This window comes from Microcaecilia unicolor, chromosome 5 (assembly GCF_901765095.1).
Source record: "Microcaecilia unicolor chromosome 5, aMicUni1.1, whole genome shotgun sequence".
Taxonomy (NCBI): Eukaryota; Metazoa; Chordata; class Amphibia; order Gymnophiona; family Siphonopidae; genus Microcaecilia; species Microcaecilia unicolor.
Genome location: NC_044035.1, coordinates 60,466,354 through 60,490,165, shown reverse-complemented (window position 1 = coordinate 60,490,165; position 23,812 = coordinate 60,466,354).

Genomic DNA, 23,812 nt, shown 5'->3' with positions numbered 1-23,812 from the left:
CTAGGATGAGATGAAATCAGCCCATTTTTGGGTGACCAGGAAGTACTTGGAGTAAAATCTCCCTTTTTCTCCCGGTGGAATGGGTTTGACTGCTTTGGCCTATAAAAAGGTTCCTTTGTAAGCAGTTCCTGGTGCTCAAAGCTTAATGTTTGGTGTTGTTGGTGGTCAGTTTGGAGGTAATCTTTCCAACTGAAGAGTGTAACTGTCTGGATTATTTTGAGAACCCACCAGTCTGAGGTTAGAAGAGTCCATCTTTCTTGAAAAAAATTCAGCTTCCACCCTACCAGAAGGTCTATCAGGACAGGCATGGGGATTGAGGCTATACTCTTCTAGAGCCAGTCAAAAGCTCATCCTTTGCTTTGATTAGTGAGCTGACTGCGACTTTTGGGCCCTCTACTGCCATAGACAGGAGCACGTGCCCTGGTTATTCCTCGAAGGGGGGGTGTCGAGAGAGGGAGAGAACCTACAGCATGCGTTTGAAAAAAATAGGTTCTCTGTTGTTCTGTGTCAAAATACTTCCTGAATGTGGAGGCCAAGCTAGGAGTGGGCTGAGATAGTAATTTGATGGTCTCAGAATATTTCTTGATGAGGTCTGTGACCTCCTCCACCTTTAAACAAAAAAAAATGATCTCCTCAGCACAGAATGTTCACTAGTTTCTCCTAAACCACTGGTTCCAGGTTTGAGGCATGCAGCCAGATGAGTCTGCATAACCCAATACCCATGGTGGAGGCCCTGGACAGTGTATCAAAAACATCATAGGTTGTCCAGACCATATACTATCTGCACTAATGTTCTTTGGCTACTAGCTGACGGAGTTCTTCAGTCTTCTCTTGAGGAGAGTGTCTGCAAACTCTGCTACACTGCACACAATTTTCTGCAAGTGCATGCTCATTAAGAACTAATAAAAAACTACATGGGAAGCAAGCATAGTGTTCTGGTAAAATTCTTTCTGAAAAGACTCCAATGTCCAAGCCTTCCTCCTCGGGGGGCAACAATGAGTGAGTCTTGGAGCTCTTGCCTGTTTTGAGAATGGATCCATCTACTAGAGAATGGTGGGTACAGTGGGTTTGGGGGGCGGTTTGGAGGGCTCCCATTTACCAGCACAAGTGTAAAAGGTGGGGGGGATGGGCCTGGGTCCACCTGCCTGAAGTCCACTGCACCCCCTAATAACTGCTCCAGTGACCTGCATACTGGCACGACATATTTTTACAGATGTTTTTTGAGGGTGGGAGGGGGTTAGTGACCACTGGGGGTGTAACAGGAGGTCATCCCCGATTCTCTCCAGTGGTCATCTGGTCATTTCGGGCATCTTTTTGAGCCTTAGTCGTAATAAAAACAGGTCCGGGTGAAATCGTCCAAGTGCTCGCCAGCGACGTCCTTTTTTTTTTGATTATGGGTCAAGGATGTCTGTTAGGCACGCCCAAGTCCCACCTTTGCCATGCCTCTGACACGCCCCCTTGAACTATGACCGTCCCTGCAACGGAGTGTAGTTTGATTATACTGATTTGGATGTTTCTGTGAGAAGGACGTCCATCTTCCGATTTATGTCGAAAGATGGGCATCCTTCTCTTTCGAAAATGAGCCCAATAGTGTGTTGAACATTAAAATGGTAGTGCCATTGTGCTGCATAATATTGTGCTGAACCATGGGAGCCGCTATGATAAGAAAAAATCCTGTCAAACCAAAAGTCATGCACAAAAATGTTTTGTGATGTTCTGATACGTACTGAAACAAAGTAAGACGAATGTGAACAGCGAAATTGTTTTGGAGGCTAGCACAAAGATGCCTAAAGCGATTTCCAGATACATTGCACAGTGTGCTAGTGAACCAGAGTGCAATGAACGGCACTTTCATTTTTACCAGCTCATTCATGCTCATTTTTATGTTTTCTTATTTAGATTGAGATTTGTCTCATTGCATTCTCAAGGTATTTTTTTTGGATACTGTTTCATTTTTAAGGTATGTGTTTAAATGCAGATCCCACTTTTTTTTATAACTCTATATTACCCCTAGATATTTATGGAGTTATATTTTATCTTTTGGCTTATAATTTAGCATGTTTTAAACATTATGTTGTAATCAAGTATTATTTTTACCTTTTTAATTGTTTTTACTAATTATCTTTAAGACTCATTGTATTTATGATTTTTTAAATCTCTATGTATATTGGATAATGTACAATGGTTTAAATGTATTTATGTTTTTTATGGTTTAGACCTCTGACACATGCAGTTTTGCCAAAACACGGATTGTGTTGGGCCTACTGAGTAAAATTTGAGTTGACGCCCCTTTTCTTGAAGGCTCCTTGTGCTTTTGTTTTTGGGCTCTTATATGAGTGTACTTTGGTTTCCTTCTCTGGTGTTTCTTCTTTGTCAGCTTTCTGACAGCTGGCTGCCTTAATTGCCAAAGTGAACAAAAATCCTTCTATCATGTCTATCCTCAGGCTTCCATGGTTTATGTTTTATTATACTTGTTACACCATCTTTCCTAAGGTATAGCAAAGCAGTGGGCATATTAATTAAAGTGTTCAGAAAAGAACTCCACAGATTCCAATAGGAAAGAACATGAATAGAAAATAACAACCTTACAGAATAGTATCTCATCCAAGAGGGCAGATATACTGCAACCAATCAATCACATTAGGCATAGGATCTAACTATTGCCGGTGACCACAGCGTTTTCTTCTCTATCTCCCAAAAGCCTGTCAAAATAAGTCTTCAACAAAGTCTTGAACTTAGCAAATGAAAGTTCAAGATGAAAAGAGGCTGAGAGGGTGTTCCATAAGGATGGAGCAGTGCAATAGAAAGCAGAATGTCTAGTGGAATCTAGACTAGCATCATAGGCTGATAATATATGAAGACAACAGTCATTTATGGAGTGGAGCAGCCTAGGCGGAGAGTAAGGAAACACTGAATAGGAGATATAGGGAGGTTCACCTGTGTGTAGGATCTTGTAGGTAAGGGTGAGAATTTTATACTGGAGATGGTATAGCACAGGTAGCCAATGGTGTTGAATAAGAAGGGTAGTTACATGGTCAGATTTTCAGGCACGAGTAAAAATCCTAATCGCAGTATTTTGAACTGCCACTTTCAAGACCTCACCCTTCTGACATCTTAGGTTTCATTCTTACTCATAGTTTTTCTCTGTACTAGCAGTTCGGACTTTTACCCTGTGCAGAATTTCCCTAATTGATTCCAGATACCAGTTAACTGAGTTCTATGCTGGAACTTCCTTAGAGCTACATGTTTCATAAGGCTTCCATCCAATGTGAGCTCACTTCCTATCAACATAAAATCCGTGTGAATTATGTCCCCAGTGAGACTTCTTTTGACCATTTGCTCACTGCATATCTAGCCTTTTTCTAGTAAATGATCTCAAATTCCCCCTATTGGCAAGCTATTGCAAATCTAGTGACAGGTTGCCTAGTCTGTCACACACATACTGATTGCTCAAGCAAATCAAGAAAATTACTTGCTATTTAAAGCATCTACTTAAATTTAAAAATGTTTCTCTGGCTGCGCTTCTGGGTATATCTTCTAATTGTTCTATGCACTTTGGAAAGGTTCTACTATTCATTAATCAATTGCCTTTAACAATTTTGGAGGATAGTTTTCAAAGGTTATTACTTGAGTAATTTTACCCATAGGAGGTACTCCTGTGAACATGTGTAACTTACTGGAGTGAAACAGCACATTGTATATTTGGTTTTGAAATGTACACAATGAGTAGATGAAAAATACGCACGTGGTTTAGCGCATGCAGGTTGCACTTGGTAATTTTCAATGGAAACCTACTTAGTCATTTTCCTTTCAAAATTGCCTATAATGTACAAGGGCTAAAAGTGTCAATGTACTTTGGGGTCCTTTTACTAAGCTGCGGGAAAAAGAGGTCCTGCGCTGGTGTCAGTATGTGTTTTTGATGTGTGCTGAAGTCCCTTTTACCGCAGTGGGTAAAAGGCTGGTTTTCTGAAAGAAACGGCCATGCGGCAAGTGAAGCACTTGCTGTGCGGCCATTTCGGGGGGAGCACTTACCGTTACCCACTGAGGTAGCGGTAAGGGCTCCCACACTAACACAGTGGTAACCATTACTGCTGGGTAAACACTAGCGCTACAAAAATAAAAATATTTTTGCAGCGCCAAAAATGGTGTGCGCTGGGGGTAGGAACTACTGCTGGTCTGCTGCGGTAGCCCAACAGTACTTCTGGTTTAGTGAGCGGTAAGCCTGCGTTGGGCTTACTGCCACTTAGTAAAAGACCCCCTTTATGAGCAACGTGAGCTATTCAAAATTGTCTCCTTGATTAGTAGAGCTGCACGGTGTGGGGAGTCATAAAAAGCATCAAAAAGCTTCTTGAATCTCTAAATACAGACCATAAAATCTAATGGTGCACAGTTATTTCACTGATTGCATTGCTTGCTGAGATACAGAACTTTCAAATACCAAATGATTTACAGGTCAATATGATTTTATATAACTAATAACTGCTCTTAATTCAGTTTTCAATTACACAGTGAAAAATATTTTTTAGGACTGTACTATCTGGGGTTCATTTCAATCCCCAAAGATTCTGCCTTAGGATTCATTTTATAAACACCGTGTTCTATACCTCTGCACTTTCAGGGTAATTTGATAATTGGTCAGCTAGGCTTTCAAGGCACCTAAGTGCCTCTTTCATAGACAAAACATAAATCCTTATATGGCCTTATAAAATAGCTTACTTGAATTCTCCGCACTAAAGGGTTCTTTTACTAAGCTGTTGGAAAAATATTTTCCAATGCAGGATTAGCGCATCCTGCAGTAGTGCCCTTTTAGCATGCGGTAGGCCTACATTTAGGGTTACCATATTTTGTCCCCCAAAAAGGAGGACACATGCCCCGCTCCACCACAAACCTTGCCCCGCCTCTTTCACGCCCTCGCTCCGCCCCATCACATTTTCCCCTCCACCCTGTCACACACCCCGTCACCCCCCCTCCCCGTCAACCCCTCCCCTTACCTTACTACTGCCCTAGTGGTCTAGTGACCTCTTCGGGGCAGGAAAGAGCCCCCTCATTCCTGCCCAGAGTGCTGCCCTGCATGCATCCTTCCTGTTGGTGATCTCGGCGCCGATTCAAAATGGCCGCCGAGTGTTGAAGTCTCGCGAGGTCACTTCAACTCTCGGCGGACGTTTTGAATAGGCGCCGAGATCACTAACAGGAAGGATGCATGCAGGGCAGCGCTCCGGCCAGGAAAGAGGGGGCTCTTTCCTGCCCCGAAGGCGGAAGAGGTCACTAGACCACCAGGGCAGTAGTAACTAAGGTGAGGGGAGGCTAGCAATCTGCCCGTTTGTCCAGATTTCTGGACAAACGGGCAGGCTGGCGGGCGGCCCGTTTGTCCAGAAATCCGGACAAACGGGCATATTGGCAAAACCCGCCCGGTTGCCCGGACATGTCCTCAAAAAGAGGACATGTCCGAGTAAATCCAGACATATGGTAACCCTACCTATGTTAGGCCTACTGCACCTTACTAAAAAGGTCCCTAAGTCTATCCCAATATGCTGTACGATGAAGGCCACTGTCCATTTCAGTAGTCACCCTCTAGACCTACTTCATCCTGTTTATATACTTTTGAAGGTATGGTCTACATAATTGTGCAGATACCATGCAAATAAAGTCAAGTTTATTTAAATAAGGCCATTTTGCATTTCTCCCCGATGATTAGAAAAGAGCAGCCAAAACAAAGGTGCCTTACCGCTGTAAAAATATAACGCCAGGTCCGAGCAGGTGTTATGGTGTTGGAAGAGAGGATTTCTCATGATTCTCATGCTTCTCTCATGCTTCTTTCTGCAAAATCTAACAAGTTTTATTGCTTTTAGAAGCAGAAGGAAGCCCGTGCAAGCCCTTGAGTGCTGGTTGTGAGAAACAGCAGACCCGAACGTGAAGTACACATTGGCTTTCTTGTCCTGTGTCTATAAATTTGAAGCGGCCATGCTTAAAAAGAAACCCAAAGCACACATTGGTGTCTGTTACTTGCATCTAAATATAAGCATCCAGGAAAAAAAATAAAAACGCTTATATTTAGGCTGCAGAAAACAGATCCAAATGTGTGCTTCACATTCGGGTATTACCAGGTGCATGCGCACAAGAGCTGAGCTTACCACTGAACTCTTCTGCACACGTGCCAAGCAAAATCCTCCCATGCCAACAGTGGCGTAGGAAGGGGGGGGCGGTGGGGCGGTCCACCCCGGGTGCACGCCGCTGGGGGGGTGTCAGCTCCGCTGGTTCCCTGCTCTCTTTGCCCCGGAACAGGTTACTTCCTGTTCTGGGGCAGAGAGAGAAGGGAACCAGCGGAGCCGACGCAGCTCCCAGCGACGTGCACTCGGGGTGGATCGGCGTTCCTGCCCGCCCCCCGCTTTCGTATGGCAGTAAGAATGCGCTCCTGGGGGGGGGTGCGCCGTGCTGCACCCGGGGGGGGGGGGGGTGCGCAGCGGCGACCCGCCCCGGGTGTCAGCAGCCCTCGCTACGGCACTGCATGCCAAAGCACTGAACTCCCTAATGCTCAAAACTATGAGCGCACTTAGATTTGCATCTCATTAGCTTTGAGCATTAGGGTGTTGTTCTCCTGCACTGTTCCAGTGGTATTTTTATGGCGCACTTCAGAGTAGCGCAGGAGTTTTGATCATTGGCCTATCAGCGTTGGCAGACTTCCATCCCTGGCATCTATAGGATGGATATACCAAGATTTGCATGGGTGCCTTTTTATGCCACTCCTCCTGCCTTGGGAGAATCTGAAATGCATGATTTTAATTTAGTTTTAACTCTTCTCAAAGTTTTACCTCTTCCCCTAGGATCCAGAAGCTCTCCAGCTTCTTCTCTCAGTACTGAAAACCAGTTCCATATTCCAAGCTTACTTTTACACAGGCTGCAGCAAGGGGGATTAAACTGTGAAGAACAGAAACTGGATTGTGGTAAGTGGACTCTCAGCTGAAGGTAATGTGATCAGTGACGTTTCAAGGATTCAGTATTGAGACTGTTTCTTTTCAGAAGTTGCAGGGAGGATCCATCGGATACTCAGCCCACACTACCAGGTGGGTGGCATTTTTATTAGTAGCATCGCTGAGGAACTTAGAAAAAATATTTTTGTTTGCAGTCAGTTAAATAATTTGTATCAGAAGACATGCCAGAAGGCATGTGGAAAAATGAGGAATAGCTTTAAAAAAAACTAGAAGAATGGTCAAGAGTTTGGAAAATGTAAATCATGCACGTGGGATGCAAAAATCCATTAGCCACGAATCATTTAAAAGGAAAAGAACTGCAAACTGTCAAACAAGAAAAGATCTAAGAATAATGATTTCAGATAACTTGAAAGTAGCTAGTCAATGTTATAAACAACTGGAAAAGCAGAGGTATTATTAGCAGGATGTGAGCAAATGCCTAGGCAAACCCTAGTTCCCCGTAAGGCACATCCCCCCCAGGCCACCTTAACAGTCCCAAACTTTGGAAGCCTAGACAGGAGGGTGTGATGCAGATCAGGGAGAATAAACCTTCTGAGCATAGGAAAGTCAGACAGGCCCTGTGGGGAGTAGAAGGAAGACTTCCATGCTTTGCCTGTTGTAGCTGAGGGAAGCCTCCTACCTGGCCAGCTGTAGCTGAGGGATTGCTGAGAAGGAATTTGAGTACGACAGCCTGCAAGCTAGGACAAGCCTTTACAGACATGGGCAGAGACTACTAGAATCCATTTTTCTGTCTCACTGTTAGGCCTGTTAGAGACTAGTCTGTTGTGGTGGTTACACTGAAGCATTACTTATGTTGGATTTACTTGCTTGGGAGAGAAGACAGGCTTATGCTGTATGAACCCAACTGCATGAAGAAGCATAATAACGACTTTACTTCTGGTTACACTGTCTGCTCCATCTATATGTGAAAGGCCTATGCTCACTGACATGCCCATGCTATCACCCAGGAGAATGAAGCCAATATAGCTTCTGTACAGATCTTTTGTAATCTTTCTGATCAATTTTATAGCACTACTGGACAATACATCACTGCATAGTGAAGATAAGCATTCAGGTACAACATGTCCCTTCCCTAAAGAGATTATAATTCCTGAGGTATTGAGAGATTGTGGCTTGTCCAAGGACACAAGGAATGTCAATGGTAGAAGCAGGATTTGGTTTCCCTGATTCTGAGCCCATTGCACTAACCATTAGACCAGACCTTTTGGAAGAGTCCACCTAGAATGCTTTGTTCAGTTCTGGCTGCTACATTTTCATAAGGATATCACGCAGATACTGAGAGGCGATTTCAAAAAAGGGTACTGAAATGATGCAAGATCTGTGAAACAAACCCTACAGAGAAAACCTCAGGAAAACTCACATGGGGTAATTAGGAGTCACCACCAAGGAAAAGGATCTAGGTATCATCATGAACAAAACATTGAATTCTCTGCTCGGTGTGTGGTAGCAGGCAACAAGCAAACAGAATTTAGGAATTATTAGGAAAAGAATAGAGAATAAAACAGAGAATATCATAATGTCTTTGTATTGTTCCATGGTGCAACCACACCTTGACTACAGTGTGCAATTCTAGTTGTCACATCTGAAAAAAGATATAGCAGAGACGGAAATGGTACAGAGAACAACAATCAAAATGATAATAGAATGGAACAATTTCCATATGAGAAAAGCTAAAGAGGTCTGAAGGTTTGGAGGAGATGACTGAAGAGAGATATGGTAGAAGTCTATATAAATCATGCGTTGTGTAGAACATGAAGTTGCTAAGCAGAACATTTAAAACAAACCAGAGAAAAAAAAATATGTATTTTTTTTATTCACCACCTAATTAAACTGTGGAATTTGTTGTGAAGGATGTGATAAGAACAGAGTAGCTGAGTTTTAAAAAGGGTTGGGCAAGTTCATACAGGAAAAGTCCATAAACCACTATCAAGATAGATTTGGGGAAAGGCAAAGCTTACCCCTGGAGTTAAACAGCATGGAGTCTATTTACTTTTTGGGATTCTGTCAGGTATTTGGGTAACCTGGATTAGCAACTTTTGGAAACAGGATAGTAGGTTTGATGGGCTTCTGGTCTAACTCAGTACAGCAATTCTGCACATTCTTAATTTCTAAAGTCTTCTTCATGTCTTGGCAGTCATGTTTATTCAGCAGGAGCAGCAGGCAGGAACGAGTGGGCTTCGGTCTTGCCCCCAAGGAGGCCACCAAACCACCAGGGTTTGTTAAAATAGGCCTGTAAAGGGCCTACATGGTGGTTAGGCAGCCGGGGGGGGGGGGGGGGGGGGGCAGGTCTCTGCTGGAGTGGGGGGCAGTGGTGGCAGGACCCATTTTCTGTTGGGGAGGCAGCAGTAGAAGAAAGTGATTGCGGGTGGAGTGCAAGAGAGGGGGGAGAGAGAGTTTCTTTTTCTGGTAAAAATGCAGTGGCATCTTCAGCAGAAAGCCGAACCTGGATTTCAGGTCAATTTCTGTGCCGAATCCGAAACTGAAACTCACATTCCAACAGCTTCTAGCCCAAATCATAAAAATGTCATGAATATACCAGTAGTATTTTAGGGGCTTAGTCTGATGTGTATTCATAAATGTCTCCTCTAGTTCTGCTATGAAAACGTTTGCATATTCTGGTACCATCCTGGTGGCCATAGCAGTACCCATGATTTGCAGATAAATATCATTATCGAAACAGAAATAGTTGTGAGTTAGAATGAATTTGATTAATTTTGTACTAGTTTACGGTGTGTATTTGTGGTCTGTGGTAGATATTTTTAGGAATTTATCATATGCACCTATGCTATTTGCATGGGGAATATTGATATATAGTGATCCTACATCCACTGTGACAAAGAAGTACCTTGCGGTAGTTGCTTGATGTTTTCCAATTTGTTCAGAAATCTGTGGTGTCTTATGTGAAGCTGTTCATCTTATGCACTAAGGATTTAAGAATCCCCTCTATAAGTCTAGATATTTCCTCTGTGAGTGTACTGGTATCAGATATGCTTGGTCTGTCAGGACTTCCAGCAGGGCCGGTCCTAGGGTCTCTGGCACCCCCCTGCAGACTATGAGTTGGCGCCCGCACACCCCCCCCTCCGGCACCCGTGCGCCCCCGCCCCCCCGCATCTCCTTTCTCTCTTCTCCCACCCTGCCCCTGTCCAGCGATTCTCCTTCGCCCCCATCCCCGCCGCCCTTGGTGCTTTAAATCTTTAATTTACCTCCGTTCCAGCAGCCGCGTCATTTGAAAGCCTTGCCCCGTCTCTAGCCTTCCCTCACTTCATGAGTTCGTTCTGCAGTCCCGCCCTCGAGGAAATCACGTCAGAAGGTGGGACTGCGGAATGAACTCACGAAGGGAGGGAAGGCTAGAGACGGAGCAGGGCTTTCAAATGATGTGGCTGCTGGAACTGAGGTAAATTAAAGATTTAAAGCACCAAGGGTGGCGCGGTATGGCAGCGCAGCACCGCAGAGGCGCCCTTGAAGGCAGGCGCCCCCCTGCAGCGCTTACCCCGCTTACGGGGTTTGACCGGCCCTGGCTTCCAGGTTTATGGATTTTAGGTAGCATGTACAAGACCTACTACGCATCCAGTTTCTCCTTTTTGGGCAGCCAGCTTTGGAATGCTCTACCCAGAGCAATCTGATTAATTAACGACTACTTGCCCTTTAGAAAAATGCTGAAAGCTCATCTCTTTAAGCAAGCCTATCCTAATGTCTTAACCTAATCTTACCAACCTCCACTCCTAATTTTGTTCTGAATTAGATAACGACCCCATCATTGGTTTTACTTACCCCACCTCCCCATTCCCCCTCTACTCATCCCATCCTTCTCTTCTCCATCTCCCCTTTATTTTATTCCTCCTTACCCCATTTCTCCCAAATTTATACTATCCTATCCTGTCTACCCTCGCTTATACTAATCATACATTATCAAGATCAACTTATCATACACTATCAAGCTCACCTTATAATGCTTTGAAATTTCTATTATATGACTTTGTATTTCAAATTACTATGTAAGCTGCATTGAGCCTGCATTGTGTGGGAAAGCGTGGGGTACAAATGTAATAAATAAATAAATAAATAAAGTGCTCATAGAATGGTAGTTTGATATGAGTTTATTTAGCTGTGGTTGTACTAGCTTTGAAAATGTTTTGATAAGGTATTTTAACTGTTTTGTATAATCCTGTGTGGGTTCATCAGTCTGTTTCCTATAGTATGTATTGACTGAGAGCTGTCTGTGTCCCTCTTGTATGTATTTTTGTGTGTCCATAATCACTACAGAGCCTCCTTTGTCTGCAGGTTTGGTGACAAAGTTTTGGTTATTTTGTAGACTTCTTATGGCAGCTTGTTCTAGAGGAGAATGATTGTATAGAATTTTCTTTTGTTTGTTGGAGAGATGTGCTTTCACCCTGTGTCTGAAATTTTCTATGTAATTGTCTAGTTTATTGTTGTGTTCATCATGTGGGGTGAAATTTGTATTCTTTTGTTTGAATTGTATAGCAGTCTGTTGCGAGTGTACTTTCAAGCAGAGTTTCCTAAAGAAGTCTTCTAGGTCTGTGTATAGTTGTATTTTATCTAGTTTGCTGGAAGGACAAAATGACAGTCCATTAGAAAGTACAGAGATCTCGTGCTGTGATAATTGGTAGTTGGAGAAGTTTATTATCACCATTTGATTTGAACTTCCATCGTTGTGGTCAGTGGGAATTTGCCTGCAGGGGATCTGTTGACTTTAGACATAACTTAACTGGTCAAACAGTTCTTTCTATGAATATGAAATCATAAGGGTACTTAAGTACACAACATAAGCAGTTTTACAAGCAGAATCTCTGTTTCTAGAGTGGTGGTGTTTACCTCAGAGTTAGATAAGCTCGGCAGGATTTACTCCTCCATTATCAGAAGAGAATGCAGGAAGATAATGTAACATAATTACTTCCTTATTCCCATTTATATGAAACAATGGGGAAAGTTGTTCAGAGACACTGGCATGATTTGGAATTATTTCAGGTTTTTTCCCTGATAAATCCATTTTGTTCTTTACAGAAAAATAAGAACATTGGAGAGTATTTGTTACTGAATAAATGTCTGACTACAGAGAGACCTCAGAGGTTGGCCATGTACAGTGCAGACACTGTCAATAGTACACTTGAACCCTGGAAGGAGTTACATGGAGCCATCCTAAAACTCAGGAGTACCTGACGCATACTTTTTCATCTTGTAATACTGCTTATGTTGTGTACTTATTCAAATGCCCTGTGATGTCATATACATAGGAAGAACAGTTCGACCTGTTACGTTACATCTAACTGACCATAAATTCAGGATTGAAATGGGCAATGAAGCTGCTCCTTTAGTGTCACATTGGTGAATGAAAGGTAGGGGACCCACTTGTTTGTTGTTACCTGTGGAGTTTATTTTGTTGAGTTCTTTTATTTGTCCCTTATAAGGTACCTAATTTGAATGGCTTTTTTAAAAAGAATCCCAGACTCTGGGATTTTTCCTGCTGGCAGGTGGTTGTAGCCACAAGTGGAGCTAAGTGTATGGTGGCAAGAGAGCAGGCCAAAGTCAGGCCTAGCCCTAATCTGAGAATCATTGTTTGATGATTGATTTGAACCAACAATGCAGTTGTAAGGAACACTTTTCTTTTGGATGTTTAAACACTAACTATGTGGACCTATGGTGATGGTTGAGTAGGACTGATTTGGATTCTTTTTGTGGAATATCTGTGAGGACCTAGACTAAGTTTACCTCAAGTTGCAGGTAGTGTCCATTGGATACTCAGCCCACACTAGCAGGTGGGTGGCATGACAAATGGAGGGTTGGCCCATGCTTATGGGTGAGCGGTGTGAACAATAGGAGGCTGAGTCCATGTGGACAGGTGGGCAGTGGGGTGAGTGGAGATTCGGCCTATGCCTATGGATAGGCAGCATGACAGACTGATATAACAGATTTCTGGTGGAAGCTGTTATAAGGATATTATTAATTCCTTTCACAAATATCTTCTAAGCTCTAATACTATATTTTATAAACATACATGCATACATTGAACACACACATATACACCTTCTTTGGAACAGATGTAAATTCATGCAACAGAATGTGTATACTATTAGGGATAGTTCTGATAGTCTATATGCTTTTTTGGATATTTCACATAGGTGCCCTTTATAAAGTTACCCTTATCATGGAAAGAAGGGAGAGGAAGGACATTGATACCTTTCCTATAAAGGAGGTGTAAAATAATACAGTAGATGGGGTGGTGGAGGGTGACTGTGTCCTGGTGCTTCTATGGGAAGGGGTAGGGTATTCTGGGTCCTCTTCCTTCTGTGTCTAGTAGCGCTTTAGAAATGATAAGTAATAGTAGTAGATGGAACAACAGCATGTCAGTGAGGCTGAAAGAAAGCAAAAATAACTGTTGATGTGACTGCCTCACAAACATCATAGTAACCATCAGGTACAAAGCAAGTACAAAGGCAGCACATTCGAGCACTCTGTCACTAAAATTAGGAAGCATCTCTTCAACTCCACTGCAAAACCCAAGAGCGCCTGCTTTCATCCATGCTCTGGATAATCAGAGAAAATACAGAACATTTCAGATACTGGTCTGTAACAGTTAATGCATGAAAAAAGAATGCAATAGCAGGATGCACAAAAGAGATAGACAATACGCTTTAACCAAGAAGGACAAATACAGGCAACATGATTGATAGTACTGTTCCCAGCAAAGGAGTAGCGTAATCAGCAAGGCTGTTCTGTGAAAAACAGAGGGATGAGGAATATGATAAATAAAACCTTTTATTCTTCAGGACCCGACTCAGCACTGTGTTTCGGCGTAAAGCCTACATCAGGGGTCTATAAACAATAGACATACGTTAAAAAATATATAAACATATCTAACATATAAAATGGTGGATATAAAGTAGTATCCAAATACATATAAATATATAAGGGCATGTATGTAAAAAAAAGTGTATAATACAAAAAATAGTAATAAATAATCCACTGAATCCCCGTTCTGGGATTTTTTAACGGCAGTAGCACGCAGTAGAATCCTGAATTCTTAGGCCTTATGGGTATAGCACGTTGTTGGGATGGGGGATGGGTAGGTGAGTATGGGGGGGTAGGATGTAATCTATTTTGTAGTAAGGTAGAATCATTGTTTTAGCAATGTATGGTTAATCAAGACTTTGTTGTATGAATGTTTTCTAGCAAACTTCGTTAAGCTTAACAAGTTTCATGTGGTTTTCATCTAAGAAAGGTCAGTTGCAAGTGAACAAAGTATTTGTATTCGCTGTACCTTTTGGTAAGTTGTCATTCTGCAAATAATAAAAAGATTGAAACATAAATAATCTACTGAAATAATAAACATATAAGATAACTCCATGCATATTTTGGATTGTGTTTTTATGTGACTTTTTTTTTTTTTACCAAAATTAGTACATCGTATGCAATGTACTAATTTGGTTAAAAAAAAAAAGTCACATAAAAAACGCAACCCAAAACATGCAATCCAAAAAGTAATAAAATAATAAAATGATATGATGATAATGCTATATTTTTATTTTATTTATTTATTTATTGCATTTGTATCCCACATTTTCCCACCTATTTGCAGGCTCAATGTGGCTTACAGAGTATGGTTATGACATAATCATTTCATGATAACAGGTACAGTGCTTAATGTTTGAAGATTAGGTAAGGGAAGATCTACATATATATAAAATGGAATAGCAAGACAAGCATAGGGTGAAACAAAAATAAACCTGTACACAAGATCACTGAAGAATATAAGAATCTATGGATAACAGTCTGTAATTGAAATACAAAGTGGTGGTGTTAAACTGTAAGCAGAATAAAGAAGAGCATGTATCACCTGTAATGGAGGGAGGTCATGAATAAGTGAAAAAACGGGTAATCCATGCAAGAAAGGAACCCAAACCAAATAGGGGAATGTAATACTACCCATTCCCACCTGTACCCGTTAAGATCCATTCCATCTCCACCCATCCACACAATTAATCTCCTCCATCCCAACCTGTACCCACAAGAGCTGATGCTTTTACTTACTTGCTTGCAGCCCTCCATTTCCTCCTGATCCCAACAGCCTCCTGCAAATTTTTGGGCAGTATTCACTATTCAACCAACTAGTGTTCCAAACTTTAGTCTGGTGTTCCGGCTGCCTCTTTGAGCATTCCAAACCTCTTTCCTGCACTTCACTTGACTCTCTTAGTGCATTCCACATCTCACTCTGGGAATCTTACAGCAATTTCTTCCATACCCATGAGATCCCTGTAGCAATGTTTTCCATCCCTGTAGGATTCTTGTGATCTCCATTCCTGTGCAACTCTTTAATACTTATGGGTGGCACAAGTGCAGGACATAGGTGTGGCTCCCACCAATGTGTGTGACTTATAGAATACTGTAAGTTATGCACAATCTTATTGCTTTTAGGTGCTCTCTGGTTGGTTTCAGCATGAGCTCCTGAATTGTAGGCACACTGATACTGGGTTATGATAGTATTTTATAATGGAATCCAGGCACTAGGTTCTGTTATAAGAACATAAGAATAGCCATACTGGATCAGACCAATGGTCCATTTAGCCCAGTATCCTGCTTCCAACAGTGGCCAACCCATTATTAGTAGCAACATTACATGCTACCAATCCCGGGGCAAGCAGTGGCTTTTCCCCATATCCGTCTCAATAACAGACTGTAGACTTTTCCTCCAGGAACTTGTCCGAACCAAACTCAGATATGCTAACTGCTGTTACCACATCCTCCAGCAATGAGTTCCAGAGCTTAACTATTCTTTGAGTGGAAAAATATTTCCTCCTATTTATTTTAAAAGTATTTCCATATAATTTTATTGAGTGTCCCTCAAGGAACCTAGTGTAAATGAAGGCACTCGCTTACAGACGTGCTCCCACAGAAGAAAATTCTCAAAATGAGTTAAAGGGCACCTAAGGGGAGCCTACTCTATATCTAAAGTAGGTGCCTAGTTAAGTGCCAAAGTTAAGTATTATAAAGACAAAGTAGGGGGTAATCAACTAAATTTAAAAAAAAACTTTTTGGGCTGGTAAATAGTCTGCCTGGACACACAGGATTTGGCAGCGGACAACATCCCTTGGTCCAGGAGCTGGCCAACTACTTTGAACAGAAAATTTCCAACATCAAAGGAGGTCTCCCCACCCCAAAGAAGAACATAGGAGAATAAGTAGCCATGACAAATAAAACAAAATACCCCACACCAGCAGATAGAACATGGACCAGGTTATCCTAAGTACCATAAGAGACAGACGTGGTTGTATAATTAACATTATAATTTTATTTGTATTTGGGTAATAACTGAGAAAATGCTATTAAAAATTATATTACAAAGCATTAAGTTGACTTGATTAACTTCTGCTGTATATCAACCAGTAGTAAATAATAGTAATAAACAATATTAAGTGCATTTTTATAATATACCACTGCATTCTTCAAAACAGAAGGATCAAGTTCCCACAAACCATCTTTCTCTTTTGATCTAGGCACAGGAAAAAAAAGCTTTCAAATGCTCCCTGGTTTCAAGCTGGGATATGTGGAATAAGTAATAAATGTGGGATATGAATGTCATAAATAAATAAATAAATAGATAGAAATTCTGATGTTGAGCACCTGATTCTCATGACATGATGTCTGTTTTAGTGGCCCATTACAGGAGAAAAAAAATCTCTGCACGAATATAACACGTGCTAGGGTGTCTATGTAACTAGCCTCTCCAACTGACCACTGATTAAGATTTATAACACATTACTACTACTACTACTTAACATTTCTATACATTATTACTCTTACCTATGAAAAGTTATTCCGTTATTATACTTCCTCTGTGTACATCTGTATGCTGCACAAGCTGGCATGTTTGAAAATATAAGTGAGATTAAATAAAAATGCTACCAACAATACAGAACGACAAGGTGGATACACCAGCTCATAGGTTTGCTTGCTTTGTTTTGAGTGAACGGGGATGACGACTGCGCTGGGAAGGGGAAACTTAGATTGACCTAATTGGTTTCAGCGTTCTGATGTCACTTCATCTCCTGTCTATTAAACCTCCTTAATATGTGCGATATGTATGTACTACTGTAAACTGCTTAGAATTGTAAATCTGCAGTCTAAAAATGAAAAAAATAATAATCTAACGAAGATAACACAAATGACTGCACTGTATGGTGTATAAGTGATCATGCTGCCCCAGAAGTGGTCTTCCTTCCATTTAGTTTTGATAAAAGCTTTAGGAGGGTTTGGAGTTTCGGGTGGAGAGAGAAACCCGGAATGGAATCTAGTGAAGTGGAAGGGAGTTGCCTTACCCAACAGCAATATCTGGGACTTCTAGAGCCTGCTAGGAGGTTTGGTAGAGGTGGAACATGGACTCTGTAGGAAATTGGGATCCTACCTGAGGGGAGGAGTTTCTAGGCTCCCTCAGACCCCAGCAGTTCATCCATGAAAGGCATAACCTGGAAGGGAGGGGTTGGAGAACTCCAGCAGCCACAGCATGTCAGGAAGGTGGGGACAAGCAGTACTAATCACTCTTCTAACTAAATTTAAACAAGCAATTGCAACTGGCAACAATATACTTCTCCTACAATTTGACATGTCCAGCGCATTTGACATGGTAAGCCAAAAAAAATATCATTAAACATCCTAGAATACTTCGGAGTTGGAGGAAACGTTCTTAGTTGGTTTAGAGGCTTCCTAACCACAAGAATATACCAGGTGAAATCTAGTTCGAATACGTCAGCTCCATGGATACCTGAATGCGGAGTTCCCCAAGGATCACCACTCTTGCCGACCCTCTTCAACCTAATGATGACACCCCTGGCCAAATCGCTATCCAATCAAGACCTCAATCCATACATTTGCACAGATGATGTCACGATCTACATCCCGTTCAAACATGATTTAAAAGAAATCACTAATGACATCAACCACAGCTTCCAAATCATGCATTCATGGGCGGATACATTTCAATTAAAACTTGATGCAGAAAAAACACAATGTCTTATACTCTCATCACAACATAACAAAAGTAAATTCACCACTATAATCACACCAAACTTTTCCCTTCCTGTTTCAAACACCCTGAAAATTCTTGGAGTTACCATTGACCGAAATCTCACACTTGAAAGCCATGTGAAGCATACAACAAAGATGTTCCATTCAATGTGGAAACTCAAAAGAGTAAAACCTTTCTTCCCAAGGGATATATTTCGCAGCCTGGTACAATCAATGGTGCTAAGTCATCTAGACTACTGCAATGCACTTTATACTGGCCGTAAAGAGCAAATCATCAAGCCCAAAACACTGCAGTCTATTTGGTAAAACAAAATACGAACGTGCCAAACCCCTAAGAAAAAAGCTACACTGGCTTCCACTCAAAGAACGTATCACGTTCAAGGTCTGCACTCTGGTTCATAAAATCATTTACGGAGATGCCCCGGCCTACATGTCAGACCTCATTGACCTGCTACCTAGGAATGCTAAAAGATCAGCACGCACATTCCTGAATCTTCACTCCCCAACTGTAAAGGACTAAAATACAGATTAACACATGTGTCCAGCTTTGCCTACACAAGCACACAGCTGTGGAATGCTTTGCCAACATGACCAAGACTGAGCTTCTTATCTTTCCCCCTAAACCAACCTATTTCTGTGGATAACATTCTCATCCTTCCTGTCTCATCAGCTCTTAACCTTGGGGTCATCTTCGACTCCTCCCTCTCCTTCTCAGCACATATTCAACAGACTGCTAAAACCTGTCGTTTCTTTCTCTATAATATCACCAAAATTCGCTTTTTCCTTTCTGAGCACACTACCAGAACCCTCATCCACACTCTTATCAACTCTCTCTTAGACTATTGCAACTTGCTTCTCACAGGTCTCCCACTTAGCCATCTCTCTCCTCTTCAATCTGTTCAAAATTCTGCTGCACGACTAATATTCCGCCAGTGTTGTTATGCTCATATTAGCCCTCTCCTCAAGTTACTTCACTGGCTTCCTATCCGTTTCCGCATACAGTTCAAACTCCTCTTATTGACCTATAAGTGCATTCACTCTGCAGCTCCTCAGTACCTCTCCACTTTCATCTCTCCCTACATTCCTCCCCGGGAACTCCGTTCACTGGGTAAATCTCTCTTATCTGCACCCTTCTTCTCCACTGCTAACTCCAGACTCCGTTCCTTTTATCTTGCTGCACCTTATGCCTGGAATAGACTTCCTGAGCTGGTATGTCAAGCTCCATCTCTGGCCGCCTTCAAATCTAAGCTAAAAGCCCACCTTTTTGATGCTACTTTTAACTCCTAACCCTTGTTCACTTGTTCGAAACCCTTATTTTATCATCCTCACTTTAATATTCCCTTATCTCTTGTTTGTCCTGTTTGTCTGTCCTAATTAGATTTAAGCTCTGTCGAGCAGGGACTGTCTCTTCATGTTCAAGTGTACAGCGCTGCGTACATCTAGTAGTGCTATAGAAATGATAAGTAGTAGTAGTAGTTTGCTATTTGACTTGAAAACAATGTGTGACCTAATCAACTTTCGGAAATCACTGAAGACTTCATAGGAACTGTAACGCATCACTGCTTACCTGATATTCTGAATGTGATCTCTCTATACCTGATTGCTTAATTCTATTATGTTATCCATGTTCTTTATGTAATACCAATTGTATCTTTTTCTCTGGAATGGCGATCGCCATGACGGAACATTGTAAGCCACATTGAGCCTGCAAATAGGTGGGAAAATGTGGGATACAAATGCAACAAACAAACAAATAAATAAATAAATAAAAAGAAAAGAGCTCCAGCTCAGAGAAGGAGGGGAACCCCAGAGAGTGAAGCCCTCATACAAGAGAGAAAGGCCAGCCAGGATTAGAAGGGCCACCCAACCCAGGGCAAGAAGGAGCCCCAAGGACACTCTGAAAAAGAATGTGGTTTAAGCACATGGAACCAGCAGAGGTCGGTGAGCTGGAGTGAAAAGGAAACTCCCCTTTTTATACTAACTTTGAAAGGCACTGAGATAAATCCCTAAATAATATTGGATTGTTTTGGGGTGGCAACACTTAAGGCTAGCCTCAGTGTATTATTTTTCTTCTGTGGTAGCTGGGGTGGGCAGTGTCCGTGAATAGAGATAGAAAAACCCCAGAGCTGAATATTTTTCTGTTGCTAATTTTTGTTTGCAAATAGGGGAAAGATAGTGTGGGGAGTTTAACATTGCTAAGGCATGTTCATGCTAGATACTGTTGGACTATATAAACCCTTAAAAGGCCATGTGGGGGGCCTTTTAAGACCTGAGTACTGCTGGGTGAATCTGCTCCAGAAAGCTGTGCCTGTGTTTTGTTGGAGCATTAATGCACTGCCAGGGCAATGAGAAGCTACAGGACTATGTTGGTGGAAGGTAGAGCTGGGGAAGGGGCCCACATGGGCGAATTGTTGGAAGGCTCGGGTAGGATACTGCAGAGCTAACTTAGCAGTTCCTGAGAAAAATGTGTTTTATTATGCGACACTTCAATAATATTTATGTTGAGCACTGAGAAAAATGACTTCTTGATACTTGTTCCATGGAGGGGGGGGGGGGCGAAATTAAGTAGAGCAGGCTGTTGGCCCAAGGGGCCCATCACAACTGCTGTCTTAGGGATATGTTTACTAAGGTGGGTTAGCGTTTTTAATTTAAGGTGTGGTAAACGCTAACGTGCCTATACATTTCTATGGGTGCGTTAGTGCTTAACGCGCGCACACCATTTACGCGCATTAAAAATGCTAACACACCCATTGCCCCGTTAATAAACATAGGCGTTAAATTGGTGAAATTCAAAATTAGCTCCAAACTCATTGAAGTTATCTAAGTATTAGAAGTGTTTCTGATTAAGTTGTCTTTTATGTTGAAAGATAACTTTGGATCTGGGGTGACACCTAAGATCCATAATGATGATTCAAACTGGAAATGAATCCCTGATGTGATCAGATTCTGGCACGATAAATTATATGATATTCCTTTACAGAGAAAATGCTTTCTTTCTTTTTTTTTTTGGTAATCAATTCCTTCAAAAAAAAAAAAAAATGTGAGGATACCCAATATTCTACCATATCAAAACAGTCTTCTAATTTTAATGTCATGCTTTTGTGTTTTGGGAAAATGGAATCAGTAAGGTAATATCATCTGCATAAATAAATGATTTTATCCCTGCCACAGTTACCTGCAATTACATGAACAGGAGGAGAATGGCCTCTTCAGAAGGGATCCCCTCATGTGGTCCTTTTTTTGATCCCTCACCTCTCCTTTGGCAGGCAGGCCCACGCTACCCACAGATCCCACTCCCTTGACCTTCCCATCTCCCCCCCCCCCCCACCCCACCATGCCACTCAAATCTTTCAGTCTGTTGTTGGAGAAATACCATGCTTCCGATCTGCCACAGTTCACACCTTCCATCTCCCGGATTCACTATTACTATCTACCTATGCATAGCTGTGTTTATGCATAAGGACAGGTGGAAAAATAGTCTGAGAAACAGAATGACCCTTGACAATTGTTGTTATCATCTGATGCCAAAGATATATTTTAAAAAAGGCATGGAATAACCTGCATAAAAGAGCAGTTAGAAACTTGAACATCATGCTGGGCAGACTGGATGGGTCTTATCTTTTATTACGTTACTTGTAAAAGAGGCCCGTTTCTGAGCAAATGAAATGGGCGCTAGCAAGGTTTTCGTCGGCAACACCCCCGCCCCGCCCCGCCAACCCCTTCGTTGTTGTGGCAATGCTCCGCCCTCAACGTCATAACGTTTGACGCGAGGGCAGGGCCAGTAGCGATTTCCCACCCCCCCGCCTCCCTGCCTCCCTCCCTGCCAACCCCTTTGTTGTTCTGCCATTGCTCCGCCCTCGAGGGCGGGGCCCGGAGCGATTTTGGTGGCTTCACCACCACGAACCTTCGAACCTTTTTGAGGGAAGTCAGGGCTTGGCTTCACTGACGTCACTGTCTTCAGAACGTTGAAGGTGAGTTTTATATATATAAATTATGTTCCTAAGAATCAGGGAGAGAAAAATATCTATCTCGGATCTCATTTTTCTTTTGCAATTCAACAACAGCTATATATTTCCAGTTAATTCAATTGGCAAAATACTAAAGTACCCTATCCAACAGAGCCCCTGATTGTAGTCCAAGAAATGCTAACTTTCTACTCTGTTCTTTTTTTTTTTTAACAGGACATTTAAGCCTCCTGCTTTGACAATGTTTTTAACAGTCTCATAAGTGGGTCCCCAAAGGGATTTGGAGACAGGGTGTTAATCCTAAATTAAACAGGGTCTCAATCTCAGTGAAAAGTCTGGCTCTAGGACAGGTTGATCCAGTCTGGGTTTTGGTGTTCTTTTTTTATTTTTTATATGATTTGAATTGTAAACCACTCAGAAGGTCATTCCCATGGGTGGTGTATCAAATTTTAAGTAAACTTGAAACATTTATATCTGTTTAGGCTAGTATTCTATAAAGGAAAATGGGTGCCTATGTTCCTTTATAGAATATGCTTCTACCAGGTGCCCTGTTATACAATTGTCCTCTTAATGAGGAGCCTTTTGAAAAACCACCTCCGTAGCACCAGGCCCCTGTACCTCTCTGACTGCGGTGATTGAGATAGTTTTCTGCTGGCATTGAGGCTTCTTCTCAGACACATCTTGCCTATGCGGAAAACAGGAAGTTGCATCAAATAGGCAGGACATGACTAAGAAGAGGTCCTGATGCCAGCAGAAAACTGTCTCATTTGCCAACGCCAGAGAGATACAGGGGCCTGGCCTGGGGCTATAGAAGAGAGTGGGCACAAGAGAGATGGAGAAATGCAGGATTGCCCGGGGGTGGGGGGGGGGGGGGGGGGGGGGGGGGGGAGGAAGAGAGGGAGAGAAAAAGAGAGAGAAACCAACCCTTTGATTTTTAGTTTTGAGAGATACTTGAGCTAGTAGAAAAATTTTATTTATTTTTTTTATTTGTAGCATTTGTATCCCGCATTTTCTCAGTAGTTTTCGGAAGGTTGTTAGGTCGTGCATTGTTTTTATGGCCTTCGGTAGTGCGTTCCATATTTGCGTACCTATGTAGGAGAAGCTGGATCCATATGTGGATTTATATTTAAGTCCTTTACAGCTGGGGTAATGGAGATTCACAAATGTCCGTGCTGATCTGTTTGTGTTCCTAGTTGGCAGGTCTATGAGGTCTGACATGTAGATCGGGGCTTCGCCATGGACAATTTTATGGACCAGAGTACAGATTTTGAACGCAATTCATTCTTTTAGTGGGAGCCAGTATAGTTTTTCTATTAGGGGTTTGGCGCTTTAGTATTTTGTTTTTCCAAATGTGAGTCTTGCTGCTGTATTTTGGGCAGTTTGAAGTTTTTTAATGATTTGTTCTTTGCATCCTGCATAAATGGCGTTACAGTAATCTAGGTGGCTTAGCACCATTGATTGTACTAGGCTTCGGAATATTTCCCTTGGGAAGAAAGGTTTGATTCTTTTTAGTTTCCACATTGAGTAGAACATTTTCTTAGCTGTATTTGCCGTATGACTTTCAAGTGTAAGATTGTGGTTAATTGTGACTCCAAGAATTTTCAGATTGTCTGAGATATGAAGGGTGTAGTTTGAGGTGTTTATGGTGGTGGGTTTCTTTGTGTTATATTGTGAGGAAAGAATAAGACATTGTGTCTTTTCTGCGTTGAGCTTTAGTTGGAATGCATCCGCCCATGAGTTCATTATTTGGAGACTGTGATTGATTTCATTTGTGATTTCGGTTAGATCGTGTTTGAACGGGATGTAAATCGTGACATCGTC